This window comes from Ahaetulla prasina, chromosome 1 (assembly GCF_028640845.1).
Source record: "Ahaetulla prasina isolate Xishuangbanna chromosome 1, ASM2864084v1, whole genome shotgun sequence".
NCBI classification, from domain to species: domain Eukaryota; kingdom Metazoa; phylum Chordata; class Lepidosauria; order Squamata; family Colubridae; genus Ahaetulla; species Ahaetulla prasina.
This window is the reverse complement of record NC_080539.1, coordinates 126,092,307-126,110,752: the sequence shown is the minus strand read 5'-3', so window position 1 is coordinate 126,110,752 and position 18,446 is coordinate 126,092,307. Positions and strand designations below refer to the sequence as shown.

Below are 18,446 nucleotides of genomic sequence, written 5' to 3'. Positions count from 1 at the left end.
CAAGTCAAAATAGTCTTCCTGCCTTTCTGGTCAATCTCTAGGTCTTTCACAAATGTATTTATATTAATTCCATGTTTGCCACCTTATAGGCATATGATCTAAAGGCTCTTATACAGTATATACAATTTGCCCTTTCCTCCACTTTATCTGACAAAGTTGTTATTTTTTTTTCATAGAACTCCATATATCTCTTAGCCAGAGACTCTCAGCTCTGAGTATCTAAACAATCAGCTTCTGGTTCATTAGCTTATAATTGCTAGCAACTGTCTCATTAGACACGGCTAGGATTAATATGTCACTGGAACTTCTCTCTCCCCAGCATGGGAAGGCAACGGCAAGACAAGCTGTGCATCAGTGCTAATCATATTTGTTGAAGTGCATGGATATTGTTGAAAAATGAGCAGAATACTTTTTGGCTTGCCAAGGGTGTAAGCCTGTAGAGGTCAATTGTTTCATTATGGACACACGTTAAAAATCAGGAGGTTCAGAGTTTTACATTATTGGTAGAAGCATCCACAAAAAGAATTCTGTTTGGAATCATTTCTACAGATAACGGACAAAGTAAGATCTCTCAATGTCTATGGATATTCTCAGTCATCTCGGTAATGGGATTTTAAAAAAATGCTTTTTAAAAAGGCATCTGGACTTTCTTTGGTTTTCCTTGAAGAAGTTTCGCTTCTCTTCCAAGAACTGAAGAAGCTTCTTGGATGAGAAGCAAAACATTTTCAAGGAAAGACAAAGAAAGTCCAGACGCCTTATGGGACATTCAAATCTATATTTTTGTTGCAACCCCCAAGTGCCATTGTTGCCTTGATCATTGTTTTGAAGACTTCTGAACCTGATTTTTGGGAGATGCAGGGGACTTCAAAGGAAGTTTGGAATGAATTAGATAGATTCTTCCCACACATATTGTATACTAGAAAATATTAAAAAAATTGGGCTTCTGTGGTCAGAAGGAGCCTTTTCATTTGTGGGAAAATTTTGCTGGTTCCAACTCTTTATTTGGATTCAGCAAAAATTCTTAGTTTGAATTCATTGTAATGGAATATGGACTTTTGCTTATTTTGTGGCAGGTTATTCTTCAAACATAGCTGAATATGAGAACATGCTTTCTAAGCCTATGGTAGACATTACATATACAGGCCTATAACAATTTCCCTAATACTTCTTCCTCTTTCTTTAGAAATAGCACTTTTGGGAATAGAAGTCATGTAAAGAAGCACTGAGGAAAAGAAACTGTTATTGGTCCCTGTTCATTTATTTCACAGAGTTTTGGCCCTTGGCTGCTACTAACAACTATTCACCTTCCATGGCAAGTATCATGATTGCCTGAATATATAATGTTTTTGTAAAAGTTCTAAATAGAGGATAATTACAATATTACTATGCACATAGACACTGAGTTGTTATCAGAACTAATGTTCTGCTGCTCACTGTACTTTAAAATGTGCTTTTTAGAGTAGCCTCTAGTTTAAAGCTGACGTAATTTGGTTGAAAAGCCAAACAATTCACTGTTGCTGGTGCTCCTTCTTTTTCCTGCTTCTGCTCCAGCTCTTGTAATGAAGACAGAACGATAGAGAGAACATACTGAAAGCTGAATTCTTTTAAATGTAAGATGATACGAGGTGGGCGGAGAAAGAAATGGGATCCATTGATGTATTTTACTTGCATTTCTGCATATGATCTCCAGACAGGATAGTATAATCACAGCATGGTGCATAAATCTTAACATAATAGCTTTAACAGATTTTTCAGAGCCACTACAATTTAGCATGCCAAAGCATTCTTAAGGAAACTTTAATTTATATTATTAATTGTGTGGAATTATGTGAAAATGGGGAGAAGGTAAAAACAGGCAATTCACTTTGCCATAAAAATGGCATGAAATTGTAGCCAATACTTAAGAGAATAATAACTGAATAAAACTAAAAATCTGTTGGATAGGACAAATTGTGAGCTAAATCTTTGCAAACTAACATGAAGATCCATTTAATGGACAACTATGGGTCAGCTAGCTTCTCCAGGTGGATAGAATTGTCTGAAGAATAATTTGGGGTCCCAAGTCGAGCCATGATTACACAAGAACAAATCAGAATGAAATCCAGACATGCTGTGTGTAGAAAGGAGATTATTTATTCCCAAAAGCAAAGAGGTTTGTTCCAAAAAACTGATGTTCAGAGAGGCTGTTTTATAGGGGGACTGGTCCTTTGTGTTGTGGGGCTTGTAAGGCATGTTTGTTTCTTAATTGTGATTCTGCCAAGAAGGTCAATCTTTACTGTCTTTTTGTCTGCCAGTTTCCTTCTTTGTTGTGTTGTTGGTGTTTGGGCAGCTTATTGTAGGTTTTGGAGAAGTGTGGGTAAACAGATTCTTTGCCTAACTACTCTTGCCAGGCAGTTGATGTCTGTATTTCTCAGTTGATTGTTCAGCAGAGGTACAATTTAACCATCTATTGTTATAATGAAAGAGCTTCTGATTATAATTTGCACTTATTTACAATGTACAGAAACTTTACTTAAATGATCTAGAACAGTGATGGCTAACCTTTTTGCCATTGTGTGCCGGGGGGGGGCGCGTGCATGCATGCCCATACCCATAATTCTATGCATCCCACCCCTGCACATGTACACACGACTACTCCCCCACCCCACTCCTGGCACGCGAAGGCTCGGTAGGCCTGTTTTTCTCTCTCACCTGGCTCCAGAGCCTCTCTATGAGTTTGGGAGGGCAAAAACTGCCTCTCCAGAGGCCCTCCAGAGGCCAAAAACAGCCTGTTTACCAACTTCCGGTTGGACAGGAAGTGACATTTTTTGCGGTCCCCAGCTTCCAGAGACTTCTAGTCACATTTATAAAACATAACATTTTAAGGAAGGTTTGTATAATATCCATTATTGAAATAGTTAATCTCCTCTCTCTCCTCCAAATTAATTTCACTGTTATGAGAGTGATTTTCTAATTAACCAGGAAAATGCAGAGAATATTGATGGCTAATGCAGTGATTTATTTATTTACTTATTTGTTTAAAATCTATATATTTCCTTTAGAATGTCCCATTAAATAATCAAACGATTGGAATCCACTGGATTGAAAGTAGATTTTGCCTTGTTCTTTCATTTTGACTTAGAGCAATGGTAAAGAATTTGCAGCTTGGTGATATACTGGAGAAAGAATAGCTGGAAAAGATGGATGGAAGAGTACTCACCCTTATGATGGTATCAAGGTAAATCTTTTCTAAAGACTTCATGGAGACCTTTGGGATAAAGCAATAACCTCTGGGGAAAGAGGGAGGCAATCAATAAAAAAAATTGAAGGGAGTAAACAATTTGACTTCAGCTTTGGTTCCTAGAAACTTCTTGTGTGAGTTTTATCTAGTAGTAGTTACTGGTGATGTATAAATGGAAAGCAATCCTCACCTCAGCAGGCTTCAAATTGCCTATTACGTGTGTTTGGAAGTACGAATCCTATAATTCTGCAGTAAATAGTGATAATGGAAGAGCCGGAAATAAATTCTAAGGAAAAATGTCCATTATTCTAAAAATACATCAGCTGTCAGGTCATATAGAGAGAATGATTGATGAATAGATTACCAAACAAATATATCAAATCAGTTGGGTGGAATGGATTGAAGCTTCAAAAGGGAATAAGTGGTAATTGTAAAACAACAACAACAACAACAACAACAAATGATAATGTATAAATTACTGGATGGGAATGGCAAATATAAAGGTACATTGCAAGGATAAGAAAGTATAGATTAGTACTGGTATAAATTACTTACAGCTATGTTTAGCCATTAGAATGCAGTATTGCAGGCTCATTCAGCTCACTGCCAGGAGTTCGATCTTCACCGACCCAAGATTGACTCAGTCTTCTATCCTTCTGGGGTCGGTAAAATGAGGACCCAGATTGTTGGGAGCAATGTGCTGACTCTGTAAACTGCTTAGAGAGGGCTGTAATGCATTGTGAAGCGATATATAAATCCAAGAGCTGTTGCTATGGCTATTTTATTTTTATCATGTTTCTTGTCTTATAACTTTCCCATACTGTGCATAACATTCATTGCTTGTTCAAAAAATGAACAAAGTGATGGGAATATACATGCAATACTATGTCATTTGTCCTATTTTATTCATGGAATCAACTTGAAGCATGACTAAATCTGTATCTAACCTAAGGTCATGCTGAATTCGTGCAACTTTCAAATCAAATAATGTTGTTTTGTTTTTATCTTTTCCACCTCTGGAATATATGACTGAATTTACTTTAAAGCACTTTTGTATATAAGGAGGAAATACTCTCTTGGGGTGATAGTATCTGGGTTGCAGATATCGAAAGACTCACTAGATGGCAGCAGAAAGTTAAGGGTCTAGTGGCAATCTTGATGTTGCTAGGCTAAATGTGGTAGTCCTACCCTCTTCTATTGCTTCTGCTTTTGAAATGACGATTCCTGATATAATAATACCTTTGTGCTATATGTTTCCCTCTGATTATATGCTGCAATGGATGTTAAGGGGAGGAATGTGTTTTTTTCAGGGTTACTGCAAGCCTCCTTCAGCAAAAATACATATGATTTTCCAATGAATAAAAGCCAGCCTTTGCACTCTTTAGCCAGCTCTTGCATTTCAGGATATAATTTGAATGCTATCAAAATCAATTTGAGCTTTGCTGTGTGATTGTGTCTCAGCAGTAGCAGCACCTGGCTGGCTTTTCTGGCCATGGAAGCTAAGCAAGATAGAGTCTAGTTGATAGTTGCACAGGAGACTGCCAGGGAATCCCAGGGCTGTAGGCCAGTCTGAAAGGTTAAAAGGTGTCCTGGAAGAAGGTTAAGATAAGCTCCTGTTCTATTATTGCCAAGAAAATGATGTGACTTTAAACCTGAAGTCATAGAGAGTTGAACTCATTGTGAAGATTTTACTCTTCTATTAAATAAAGTAGCAGCACGATTTTCATGTTTTATGAAAATCCAACCTTGTTTGAAAGAGTGACAAGATGTAGAAACACTGCTTGCTTGCTATTCTTTTTATATTTATAAAGAGGAAAATGATTTTCCCCCAAACAATAATATCAGGAAACCTCTGGTTGAAGAACAAGTCAAGGTTAATCTAAATGGGGTATTTCTATAATTCAGTCAAAGAGCACAGCAATACGGAATATAATCCTTATCAAAAGACGATGGCAATATTATTTCAAAGGTACTCACAGCATGGTTGCAGAATGATACATTTTCAAAAAGAAAGAAACTCTTATGACTTTTTTTTTTTATTGAAGCAGAGGTGTTCCATGTCTGGCAGTTTAATTTATGTTTTCCCTTTGGTCTCAAGAAAAATGAAGGGGTTCAGTTAAGTCTCTTACAGTTAAGTCTATAGTTCAATAGATCATAGACTATGTGACATAATGCAAGACAAGTCTTTGCTAGATAATCATCAATAGGGTGAAACATAATGGCATAAATACTTCAAAGTTTCTTTTTCTATTTGATTAACAACATTTTTGGTAAGGGCAGTTTTATTTTCAACACAACCATCCATATATATTTTGGATGATATGTTTGATAAAAAAAAACTTATTGGGCCAAATATGTTATTATATATACTCATATTGAGATAAAATCTGTTATAAATCAGGCTTGATTTCTTGTTACTACTCAGACATGTATCACTTTGATCACCACAAGGAATTGGGAGTAGCCATTTCTTTGACTTCTTCCCAGACATTTCTTATAGAAGTCTATCTTAGTTCACATGACCAATAACCTTCATTAGAAAATCAGTCGATTCATATTTGAGTCCTCCAAACTTTCAGATTGATAATCATATGCTGATTGTCATTTACTTGTCAAAGGTGTCAATAAAATCTATAACTCCATGTTTGTCACTAGTATTTCTTTCAATTCCCCAGACCCTCTCTAAAAATGCGTTTATATTTAGATATTGTTCAATATCTTCTTCAGTAAAAACAGTCTCACAGAATTCATTTAATTTTGCTGAAATTTCTTCATTTAGAATTTAATTCATTCCCTCGGCATACAGTGGTTTAGTAAGTACTAATATTGAAAACATTTTTTTTATTTCAAACATAGGTCATCTTCCTAATTGATACCTGCTTATGAAATATTTTTTAAAAATATATGTTAACACTTTATGTATATGCTACGGCCTTATTTTGTTTTGAGCAATTTAGTGTGTGTGCCTTTTTATTTCCCTCCTTATGTATGTTTTTATTGTTCTGCATTATATAGTTTTCAGATGAGAATACTACAGACTGTTCTCTTGAAGGACTTAATATTTGTTTCAACAAACCCCCCTTCTTAATGAAGGAGTTTGTTTTGTAATTCTTGACCCATGACAACTAGCTCCCCCCCACTACAGTATTCTTAGCAAAGTTTTTCAGAAATGGTTTGCGTTGTTTCCTATCTAAGGCAGAGAGAGAGACAGACAGACAGACAGACAGAGAGAGAGGGAGGGAGGGAGGGAGAGGGGGGGCAAAGTTGGCTTTGTGACCAAGGTGGGACTAGAACACTGGATCCTGAATTATAGGATTCACTTTGTAGGAAAGATGGGAAGTAGAATGAATGAATGAATGAATGAATGAATGAATCCCCATTTATCTTGTTTTAAAAGTCTACAGTTGATTATTTGAAAACAAATTTTCAATTTTATGTCATTCACATATATTTGCTAATCCCAAACTACTTGACATTTTGCTATATTTTTTTTACATGTTCATTCTCTCATCTGTTAATGATAAAAACCTATGTCTGTATATGAAAATACTGTTACCATTTCCTATACAACTTTCTTAATGCTGAATTGAATGATTATAATAATCTCTGTCCAATGCATTATAAATGTTACATTTTCCTAAGTACACACACCATTATGAAGATCCCGGAAAGCATTTGCTTATGTCCCTGTGGCATTTAAATTAAACAATATTTAGAGAAAACTGGGGTAAATTCCACCTTGATATAATTAGTTCAATGAGTGGCAGGATAATAGATGAAAAAGTAGTCTGGGTACATACCTTTAATTAATTAACCATGTTTTGAATAATAAAATGAAGAAATGTACCCATCTTTATGGACTGAAATTGACTCATATAATTTTATTAAAGAGACTTTAGTACTGTAAATGGTTTAAGGAAACCTAATGATAAGAGGAAGCCAAAAGCAAGCAAATATTAAGTTACACAAGAAAATAGTTAAAGAAAAATGTGGAAAATAAATGTGGAAAAAGTAAAAAATGACTTAACAGTTTGTTCTCTCTCAAAATATAGTGTGCAGTAATAGCCAACCTACTTCAAAAAGAACATGGTTAATTAGACAGGGGAAAGGAAAGGGCAATGACTATTATTACAAATGAGTCACATGGAGACAGGCAGAACACAAAGAGCACATTGTGTACATGTGTATTTATTTTTTCAGACAAAAATATATATTTTTGTCATCCTTGCTTTAAAGAGAAATTTCAGGTATGACCAAAATTGTGCATGATCAAGCACTGGTCCGAATTCATCTTTGAGCCTATTCAGTAATGATAAGAGCAGCAAAACAATTCCTATCCATGTTTATTTGTATGGAGTTTACATGTAGATTCTCACCCAGTAGCCTTATTCTCTAATGGATAAAGTTGTTCATATCCATTCCGGTTTAATGTCTATGGAGATCTTCAGTCATCCAGGTCATGGTTGTCATGGTGATGTTCAAAAGGGAACTGGACTGGACAAAACTGGACAAAAGTCTAGTTCCTTTTGAACAACACCTTTGGGACATTCTGGTTTAAACATCCATTGGGCACAATTAAGGAAGATGAACAGGCAGCAACCTGCATTTCAAGCAGAGGTTCTTTTGATCTTGTTTTTGAGCTTATGAAGTATATAAAGACCCCCAGTGTTATGAGCGCCCCTAGCTCTGCACTAGATCCATGCCCTTAAAGGCTCCTTGAGGTATGTATTCATTTCTTGAAGGCAAGGTCTATTACAGACACCATCCTCCAGACAAGGGGATCCATTAGAGGAACTCTGTGATGAAATTTGGGGAAATTTCTTGATGAACAGAAGCAAAACATTAGCTCAGCTGAGGGAAAAAAGAAAGTGTTAAAAAGAAACTTAAAATTGCCACCGCTTAGCTTTCTTTGTCTAAGAGGGAGAGAAGGGCAAATTATCTTTCATGATTTTATTAAGATTGGGAACTATCCTGAATTGGTTATAAGGTGGACAGCTGTATAAATGTTTTATAAAGGAATATATAGATGGTAGGTAGGTAGGTAGGTAGGTAGGTAGGTAGGTAGGTAGGTAGATAGATAGATAGATAGATAGATAGATAGATAGATAGATTATAGCCTATATGAATGAAGTAGAATTCTAGTGTTTCTTAGGGTGTTTGTTTTCTGATGTGATTTCCCTCAAAGGGCTGATAACTCTTACAAGGACATTGTCATTCTGGTTAGTAGAGCCATCATTATGGAACATATTTTCTCAGTGTAACCAGTTGTGGGATTCAGCCGGTTCAGACCGATTTCGGCAAACCGGATGTTAATTTTAATCTGGTTCTCCGAACCAGTAGTTGCAAGAACAGGCTGACCCTACCCATCCCACCCCTCCAAGGAGTCTCCACATGGCCCATTTTAGATGCCAGGTAAGTACAGCACCTGCGCAGAGGCTCTCAGAGGGTGAAAAACGGGCCTCCCGGAAGTTTTGGAAGTCTGGAAATGGGCCAGTTTCTGGCCTCCAAAGGGCCTCCAGAGCCCAGGTAAGGTCGATTTCACCCTCCCAGAGGCTAAGTAAAGCCTCCAAAGTGAAAAGGAGGGCGAAAAATGGGCCTACCGGAAGTACCAGAAGTCTGGAAATGGATTTGTTTCTGGCCTCTGAAGGGCCTCCAGAGCCTGGGGTAGGCTGTTTTCACCCTCTCAGAGGCTCAAGGAAAGCCTCCAGAGCCTGGGGAGGGTTAAAACATCTCCCCACCATGGCCACACCTACCCAGCAACTGGGCAGAGAACCGGTTGCTAAAATTTTTGAATCCCACCCCTGAGTGTAATGGTATGTGGAAATGATATTTGGAGACAGGAGGAAGAACCCCAGACTAGGCAGCTGTCATGCAAAAGGTTTGTCAGCCCATAGGGGGGAAAATAGGGGGGAGAGCATGGGAATCATTTCAGAAGGGATCCTTCCTAGTTTTCAAGACAAGAAAAGAAAAACAGGAGATAAGTATTTTAATCTTGCAAAATTCTGTTAAAGTAATCTTACAATAGGTATATGGTTAGTACTTCCTGTTATATTAAATTTATATTTTACCAACAAAGAAATAAAGGGAGACTAATATAGATCTATTTCAAGCTATTTAGCTCTCATCCGCTAGCCATACCCCTCTGGAATTCAAACACTACTTTTTCTCCCACCAGAGAAAAAGACTACTCACAGTTACCTTTCTTGTTTGGACTACCTTGAAGGAAGAGATAAGGATCCCATCCCTTGTGTAAATTTACTGGCAGATTACAGGGAAAGAAAAAGCATAAATTATCTTGCTAAACCTCAATTTTCATGAAAGTTTTTTTCCCTTTGATTGGTTCTTTACTACAGTGTTCCTGAAAACACACACACATAGTTATTTCACATTAAAAAGCAACAAAGAGGAAATTGCAAATTAATATGGTGCTTATGTCCCATCTACTGGAGTTATATAGTAATGTATCATAGTGGCCCAAACTTCTCTTCATATGGTTTGATCAACTTTGAATGGTGGTTTTTACTGTAATATTTATTAGTTGTTTCATGAAATGAATTATTCTAAACGATTTGCAAAATAATAATAATCAAACTGCAGTGTGAAAAGAACAGGTTATCGTGGCATTTGCACAAGTGGCTTAGATTCACAAACCAAGCTTGTGTTACATTAGGACCCCAAGCAGATTTACAGAGATAGTTCCCATTAATATGATAATGTTGTAAGTTCTCCTTGCATCAGGATAAGAATATTATGTACTGCAGTATCTCATAATTGATGCCATTCTGGTGCCTTGCACCTTTCTTTACAGCAGTACACAAAATGAAAAACAAGTCCTTTTTCCTTATAGAATGTCAACAACTTACATTAATGCCAAATTTATAAGGTGGAATATTTATTAGAAGTACTGGGGAGGGGGAGAGCAAAACTATGATTACTATATTAACAATGGGAAGGCTAATGTCCCTTATGTTTGGAAGTATTAGGAACAAAATTAATTTCTCACAAAGCAGTTACTATATCTTTGGATTAGAACTAAATTAATGAAGATTTATTAACTCAGATATGTTTTTTAATGTGGCCTTGTCATGTTGATTACATTTTTTCCCCTACTAAGGCTGAAAATAAAACAGTAAAGAAGAAGAAGGGGGAACCAAACAGGGTACCATGGGGAAACATGTCATTTATATAGAACAAACTCAAAAGAAACAGAGAGAGTGGTTTAAGTACTTTGTGCTCTTTTGTCAATGGATGGTGGCAGATATTTCCTTTCTTGAATGTTGGTGAGTTCAGTATGTTGATTTGTGAATGAGGAAAGAATAGTGAATTACTTTTAGAGAAATCTCTTAATTTTCTGGAATCAAAGAATGCCACTGTGATTATGAAATAAGGGGACAGAATATTCTGTTTTCTTTAACAATTACAAAAGCTTTGCAATCAGCAACCCAAGAATGTTCCCAGATCCCAATTAGAATGATACTACTTCATTGCAGGGCAATTCACTACATCAGATGCAGTGACAAGATATTCACTTAGAACAGGGATGTCAAACTCGCATTGTTACGGCATTGTCACATGACATATCACAACTTTTTTCCCCTTTACTAAACTGGGTGTGGGCATGGCCAGCGCATGATGTATCTGGCCTGCGGGCCATGAGTTTAACAACCTTGACTTAGACCATTTTAGAAGAGGCTTAACGAATTTTATGCAACCTTTCTTCTCAAAATTCACAGAAAATTAAACAATTGCTACTCTTGATGTCTGTTTGCTATCTTTAAATTGTGAACAACTAATTTCAGTACAATGTTATAGAGTGCAACAATAGAGGAAAGCTTTTACCCTTAATGGATCTGCCAACGTATAACACAAAAAGCTAGACTAGATGTCTCAGTGCTCATTTCCATTATCCAGACATAATCTTCAGGTGTCTTTATTTAAGAGGCTCTAACATTATAGTATGACCAAAAATAACTACTGATTTATGGAGAAGAACAATTCTAACAACCAAGAAAAGAAACTTGGAAAAGGTAACATTTTAATTATTATATAAACCTAATATGAGTTCCTCTGGATTAGATATAATAATCCATTACTTTTTTTCATATAGTAGTCAACCAGATACCCTACCAGCAGGTCAAGAAAATAGTATTTACAGATACGACCACAACTGAACCCAAAATTTCCATTGCTAAGTAAGTCAGGTATTAAGTGATTTGCATCCCATTTTATCACTGTTTTAAGTGAATCACTGCAGTCATTAAGTGAATCATGTGGTTGTTAAGTGAATCTGGTTTCCCAGTTGACTTTGCTTGTCAGAAACTGGCTGGGAAGGTTACAAGTGGTGATCCCATGACCCTGGGACACTGCAACTGTCACAAATACATGCCAGTTGCTAGCACCTAAATTTTGATCATGTGACCATGGAAATGTTGCAACAGTCATAAGTGTGAGAATTGGTCATCAATCACTCTTTTCAGTGCCGTGGTAACTTCAAATGGTCACTAAACAAATAATTGTAAGTTGAGGACTACCTGTATTTACTCTAGCAACTGAATTACCAAGAAATATTGCCTCAGTTTAATATATTCTATCTAATTTAAGTGATACATTACCTAATTTTGGAAACATGATTCTGAAACTCAGCTTTTCACCATTATGAGTAATTGGTCCTCAGCCATGAATTTGGTTTTACCTGATACATCCAGGTAAAACCAAACTCCTGGCTGAGGACCAATTATTCACTGAGTTTCAGAATCATATTTCCAAAATTAGGTAATAACATGGCAGATGTTAACGTAAATATACACAAAAATTATCCATACCAGACAAAAATGTTGACTTCACATATAATTTACAAAAATAAGAAATCTATGAAACATAAGAGATAGTGCAATGGATATATCAAACAATATGCAAATGCTATGGAACAAGGATCATTTGATGCTAAAAATCATTAGGAAGAAGAAATCAAAATTAATGCAATAAATAATATTTCCAACATCATAATAACTAACTAGAGGTGAAACGGGGTAAAGAAAAATGCAATCAAAATTATCAGAAAGTTGGAACTTTTATTATGAGCAAAAGAGAAAACATTACAGACTTTTAAACATACATACATACATACATACATAAAAAAAATAATATAGAGATGGAGGCTTTTAAAATGATTCAGTATGCAGCAGCTGAGGGCAAAATATTTCTTTACAGAATCCAGAACTTTTTGTTGGAATTCACTTCATTGGTCACTATTTTTAAATTGCTATAGAAAGATAGTTGACAAATTTGTGGAAGATAAATTGTTGATCAATAGTTATTTGCCAAGATGAGAATTAAATAGGACTTCTGGTTTGGAACAGTAAATTAAAACCGAATAGCAACCAGTCAGCAGCTGGTTGCTCAGCTTTCTGAAAACATTTTTTTACGCAGTGTGAGGACAAGATGCCACTTATTTCTTTAAAAATATGTTTAGGATTTTACCCTCTATGTTCAATTTTGCTATATCTTGATGGAGGCAAAACCAATCCATATTGTTTGTGTAGCCAATACTTGCTGTCAAATCTACTGCAAAAATCTGTAGATACTATTGTTATCCATAGAGGGTAAGGTAAAAGTTCCCCTCACACATATGTGCTAGTCATTACTGACTCTATATAAATTAATATAAAGCCCCAGCTTAATTCAGAAATGGTTCTCTCCTTCAGGGTTTTTGAGAACCTACCGACTGCTGTTTCTATCTTAGGCCATTTTTTCCAGGAAAGCATCATTTTGGTTTGTATTGCCTAAAATAATTCCAAATTAAATCTATAGTATAGCTTCTTTCAGACTAAGGTATTTCAATACTTTAGAATAGAATAGAATAGAATAGAATAGAATAGAATAGAATAGAATAGAATAGAATAGAATAGAATAGAATAGAATAGAATTTATTGGCCAAGTGTGATTGGTCACACAAGGAATTTGTTTTGGTGCATATGCTCTCAGTGTACGTAAAAGAAAAAGAAAAAAAATACCTTCATCAAAGGTACAACATTTACAACACAAATGATGATCATTGGTTGCAATTTAACCCTTAGTGATAGTAACAAAAAGTTATAGTCATACAGTCATAAGTAGAAAGAGATTGGTGATGAAAACAATGAGAAGATTAATAGTAGTGTAGATTTAGTAAATAGTTTGACATTGTTGAGGGAATTATTTGTTTAGCAGAGTGATGGCCTTCGGGAAATACTTATGGTGATTTGGGGTGATGGAATGATAAGGAAACTTCCTTTCCCTCAAAATAAATAGAAGCATAACAATCCTTGCCCAACTCTCAAGATTTATATAATTAATTTTAAGAATAGGCAGGAATGTTCTGTAAGGACACATTTCAGGACTAATTAGGATCTTCAGAACGTATTCTGGATCCTGAAATGTAGATTGGTAACACCTAACCTTAAGTTTGATCTGAATTTTTAAAACTCAAATTGATTACAATATAATGTATTAATTGAATTTCTCCCATGCCTGAGGCCTACTTCTGAAAGGACAACCATAGCAATTTTACACTTTTCTAATGGACAAATAAATAATATTTTTTTAAAAAATTCAGAAAAAAAAGTTGGTTGTCCTTTTCAGAAGTAGGCCTCAGGCAGGGGAGAAATACAATTAATACATTATATTGTAATACAATTTGAGTTTTAAAAATTCAGGCCATTTTCCCTCCTCTTCCTCTTCCTCTTTTACTTCATCTTCATATCCTAGTTTACATTTTGGTTTTGTTTTGTTTTAATAATATTGAAGAAATGACACTATGAAAATATTTCTTGCAAGTCATTATTTCCCTTAAGCTATTTTTTTTTTTTATTCAAAAAGTTTTACAAAATTTTTTTCCCCCTTTCCCCCCCCTCCCCCCTCCCTTCGCAACCCCCCTCCCCCCCCCCGACTTCCCGGAACGAGCACAAGGTATAGTTAAAAATAAAACAAACATATGCTAAAAAATTTTCGTCCCAACTTAATTATACCCCTACAATCATCAATTCCTAACTTCCCCCAAAAGCAATCAAAAATAATACATCATAATCATTCAAAAACAGTCTGATAACTCTTAGTCTGATATCTACGTTGAATATAGTCAATCCATTTTTTCCATTCCTTTAAGTATCTTTCTTGCGTATTGTCTTTCAAAAAGGCTGATATCTTCGCCATCTCAGCCAAATTGGCAACTTTCAATATCCATTCTTCTATTGTTGGTACTTCTTTTTTCTTCCAATATTGTCCTATTAGTAATCTTGCTGCAGTTATTAGATTTAAAATCAATTTAGTCTCAATTACTGTACAATCCGTAATAATTCCCAACAAGAAAAATTGCGGCAGGAACTTTATCTTCTTTTTCAGAACATTTTGTAAAATCCACCAAATTTTTATCCAAAAGGCCTTTATGTCCTTACAAGTCCACCAAATGTGAAAATATGTAGCGTCATCACAATTACATCTCCAACATTTTGCTTGCATTTCTGGATACATACACGATAATTTTTTAGGATCTAGATGCCATCTATAAAACATTTTATAAAAATTTTCTTTCAGATTCTGTGCCTGCGTGAATTTAACATTTCTAACCCAAATTTTTTCCCACGTTTCCAATAATATTGGCTCCTGAAAATTTTGTGCCCACTTTATCATACAGTCCTTTACCAAGTCCCTTTCAGAATCTATTTCAAGTAACACATTATACAATCTCTTTATATGCTCCTGAGACTGATTTCTAATTTGCTTTACCAAATTTTCATCGTTCTGCTCTATACCAATTTTCTGATCTCCCTTCCATCTAGCACGTAGTTGCTCATATTGAAACCAAGTATAATTTTTCCCTTCCTCTCTTAATACTTGCAGAGATTTTAACTGCAAATTACCTCTTTCAGTATACAAAAGATCTTTATATGTAATCATTTCCTGATTCTGTTCTATGTTTATATTTTCTACTGTATGTCTAGGACTTGCCCATATAGGAACCTTATAATTTAGTTTATAAGAGTATTTTTCCAAACACGCAGAAGGGCATTTCTTAGCACATGATTTTAAAAGCCTTATCCACTTTTTTGTCATAAATTAAATATGCATGCCATCCATATAGCAAATCATAACCTTCTATATTCAAAATTCTGTCCTCTGTTAAATTAAACCAATCACTTATTGCAGAGAGAACAGCTGCTTCATAATATAATTTAAAATTAGGCATTTTTAAACCTCCCCTTTCCCGAGAATCTTGAATTATTTTCATTTTAACCCTAGCTTTTTTACCTTCCCATATAAATTTGTTAATTCCCTTCTGCCATTCCTCAAGATTCTTATCTTTCTTAATTATTGGTATCATCTGAAAGAGGAATAAAAATCTAGGTAAAACATTCATTTTAATAGCAGCAATTCTCCCCAGCAATGATAATTGCAATTTTTTCCAAACAATCAACTCCTTCTGAACTTTTTGCCATAAAACCTCATAGTTATTCTTATACAATTTCACATTTGACGACGTAATATAAACCCCTAAGTACTTAACCTTCTTTACAATTCTTAAGCTATTTTTTTTTTATTTGAATTTATATCCCGCCTTTCTCCGAAGACTCAGGGCGGCTTACAATGTGTTAAGCAATAGTCTTCATCCATTTGTATATTATATACAAAGTCAACTTAATTGCCCCCAACAATCTGGGTCCTCATTTTACCTACCTTATAAAGGATGGAAGGCTGGGTCAACCTTGGGCCTGGTGGGACTTGAACTTGCAGTAATTGCAAGCAGCTGTGTTAATAACAGACAGACTTAGTCCGTTGAGCCACCAGATACGAATAATGAATAAAAAAGTTTATAATGCAAAATCCTGCTAGTCAACAGGAATGTGAAGAAATAATTCATCATTTTTTTTGGTTCGTGCAAAACAGATCAACTGATAATTTTAAAAAGGAACACATTTAGAACAAAAGCAACAAGAAGAATATTAGATTATATTTTTAGGGCAAGATTCATTTCCCCCCTGAAAAGTTGATTCTCTCCCTCCCTCTCTTCCTCGCCCACCTTTTTAAATCACACTGTGATTTAATAAGAACTTTGAACCAGCCGTCATCCAAAACTAGGTACGCACACCCCTTATTTCCTCAATATCAACCACTACTGAACTTAAATGCAAACTAATAAATGCAAGAAGCATCGTAAACAAAATGCCCGAATTTCTCCTCTTATTAAATACTGGTACATTTGAAATTGTATTTTTCTGTGAAACATGGCTAAACTCATCCCTCCCTGACTACATCATTTCAGTAAGAGAATATCATGTTTTCCAGTCGGATCGCGAAACCCGCAGAGGAGGTGGAGTAGCTTATCTTTTACAAAAAGTCACTAAACCTAAAAAATTGTAGTGGGAATTTTGAGCAGTTCAGAGAACTGGTAGTGGAAATTTTGATTAGTTTGGAGAACTGGCAAATACCACCTCTGGCTGGCCCCAGAGTTGGGTGGGAATGGAGATTTTGCAATATCCTTCCCCTGCCATGCCCACCAAGCCACGCCCACCAAGCCACGCCCACAGAACCGGTAGTAAAAAAAATGGATTTCACCACTGGATAAAACATATGTTACAGTAACTGGGCATGGCTAGTCTAGTGAAGAGAAGGACCAGGGGAGACATGATAACAATGTTCCAATACTTAAGGGGCTGTTAAAGAGAGGAGGGGATTAACCTATTTTCAAAAGGCCAGACAAGGAATAATTGATGGAAACTGATCAAAGAGAGATTCAACTTAGAAATAAGGAGAAATTTTCTGACTGTGAGAACAATCAAACAATGGAACGGCTTGCTTTCAGAAGTTGTGAGAGCTTTATGGGAAGCTTTCAAGAACAGGCTGGACTGCCATCTGTCAGAAATGGTGTAGGGTCTCCTGCTTGGGCGGGGGGGGGGAGGTTGGGGGTGGACTAGACAACCTGCAAGGTTGCTTCCAACCCTGTTATTCTATTCTATCCCTTACTCTCCTTTTTCAAGACTTGAACTTTGAGCAATGGTTGGAAGGGAAAATACCAGTATACTGTATAAGCAGAGATGGTCAGTACCAGTATATAAGCAGAGATGTTTGTGTTCATTTTCTGAGAAGACAAGGTAGAGAACATAAAGAGTAGCAACAAGCATATTCATATATAGATGCAAACCTGAATACATTCCAATCAACCAACAAAACGGAAGAAAATGAATGTCTCAAACCAAATGCAAGATGGGTATTTCAATTACCGATTTTGCAGCCTATGAAAAATAGTCTAATTGTATAATGATTCCCACTGCCTTTCATTCGCTACCCTTTGTTATGACCTGCAGTTTGGGTAATGAATGTTGCTACAATGATGCAAGAAATACTGACGTAGATCCTGGCTTTGTTTGTTTTGTTTGTGTCCGTGATTTTTTCTTCTTAAAAACTAAATGAAATGGATCATTTTTTAAGAAAAAAAAATCCCTTAATACAATGTGAAAATGAGAGCAATCTACTTGTTTTGGAGGCATATGGTAAAAGAACTGATTACTGGTAGGCATAAATGAGCAAGTTTCATAATCAATACCCTATTAAGGGCAATGGAAGATTTCCATGCACTTTTCATGTTTTCAGAAATAAAAAGTGGAGGAAGCCAACTTTAAAACTAATGGTGGAAATAATTAAGCCACAATGCAGAGTTCATTGTTACCCAGAACTGGGAATCTGAGACAATTTTAATCAGACCTTGTACATTGTTAAATCCTTTGTAAAGGTAAGAGAAACTTCTGGGATATGTTAAAGACAGGTCTGAACATTTACAAAAAAATGAAGGAGAAGGTAAAGAAGAAACACCTGATTATTGAGGTCAGCTTGTTTGTTCAGATGGACCAAATGAAATGACTCATTAGTTATCTACAATATATTAGCCTGTAATGAGTCACCTACTGCAGGGATTTAAAATTGTGAGAGATGGCAATGAGGAACCCAATTGTGTGGGTTTTTTTTCTTTTATTTTCACAAATGCTTCTCATTTAGATATAGGAACATGTTGTAGCTTGTTTTCTAAAGTGACAAGAAGTACATCCTGGTAATTTAGTGTTAAAAGAAGGGGACACAGAAGCTGGGATCCATTGTGGAGTTCTTGGGGCAGGCATTCATTTTTATTTTCTCCCTCCAATATAGCCAAGAAAGGGGGATTTAAATGCAGAGTTTTACTCTGAAACAAGCCAAACTG

General features: G+C 35.7%; 1 long non-coding RNA gene across 1 annotated transcript in view; it reads right to left on the bottom strand.

Moving 5' to 3' along the window:
- LOC131194333 (uncharacterized) overlaps window positions 1–18,446 on the bottom strand; it is a 72,721-nt gene that overhangs the window by 47,039 nt on the left and 7,236 nt on the right. Inside the window, exon 2 of the long non-coding RNA XR_009154144.1 lies at window positions 3,200–3,269. This is a non-coding gene — a long non-coding RNA (uncharacterized LOC131194333). The remainder of the gene's footprint in view (window positions 1–3,199; window positions 3,270–18,446) is intronic.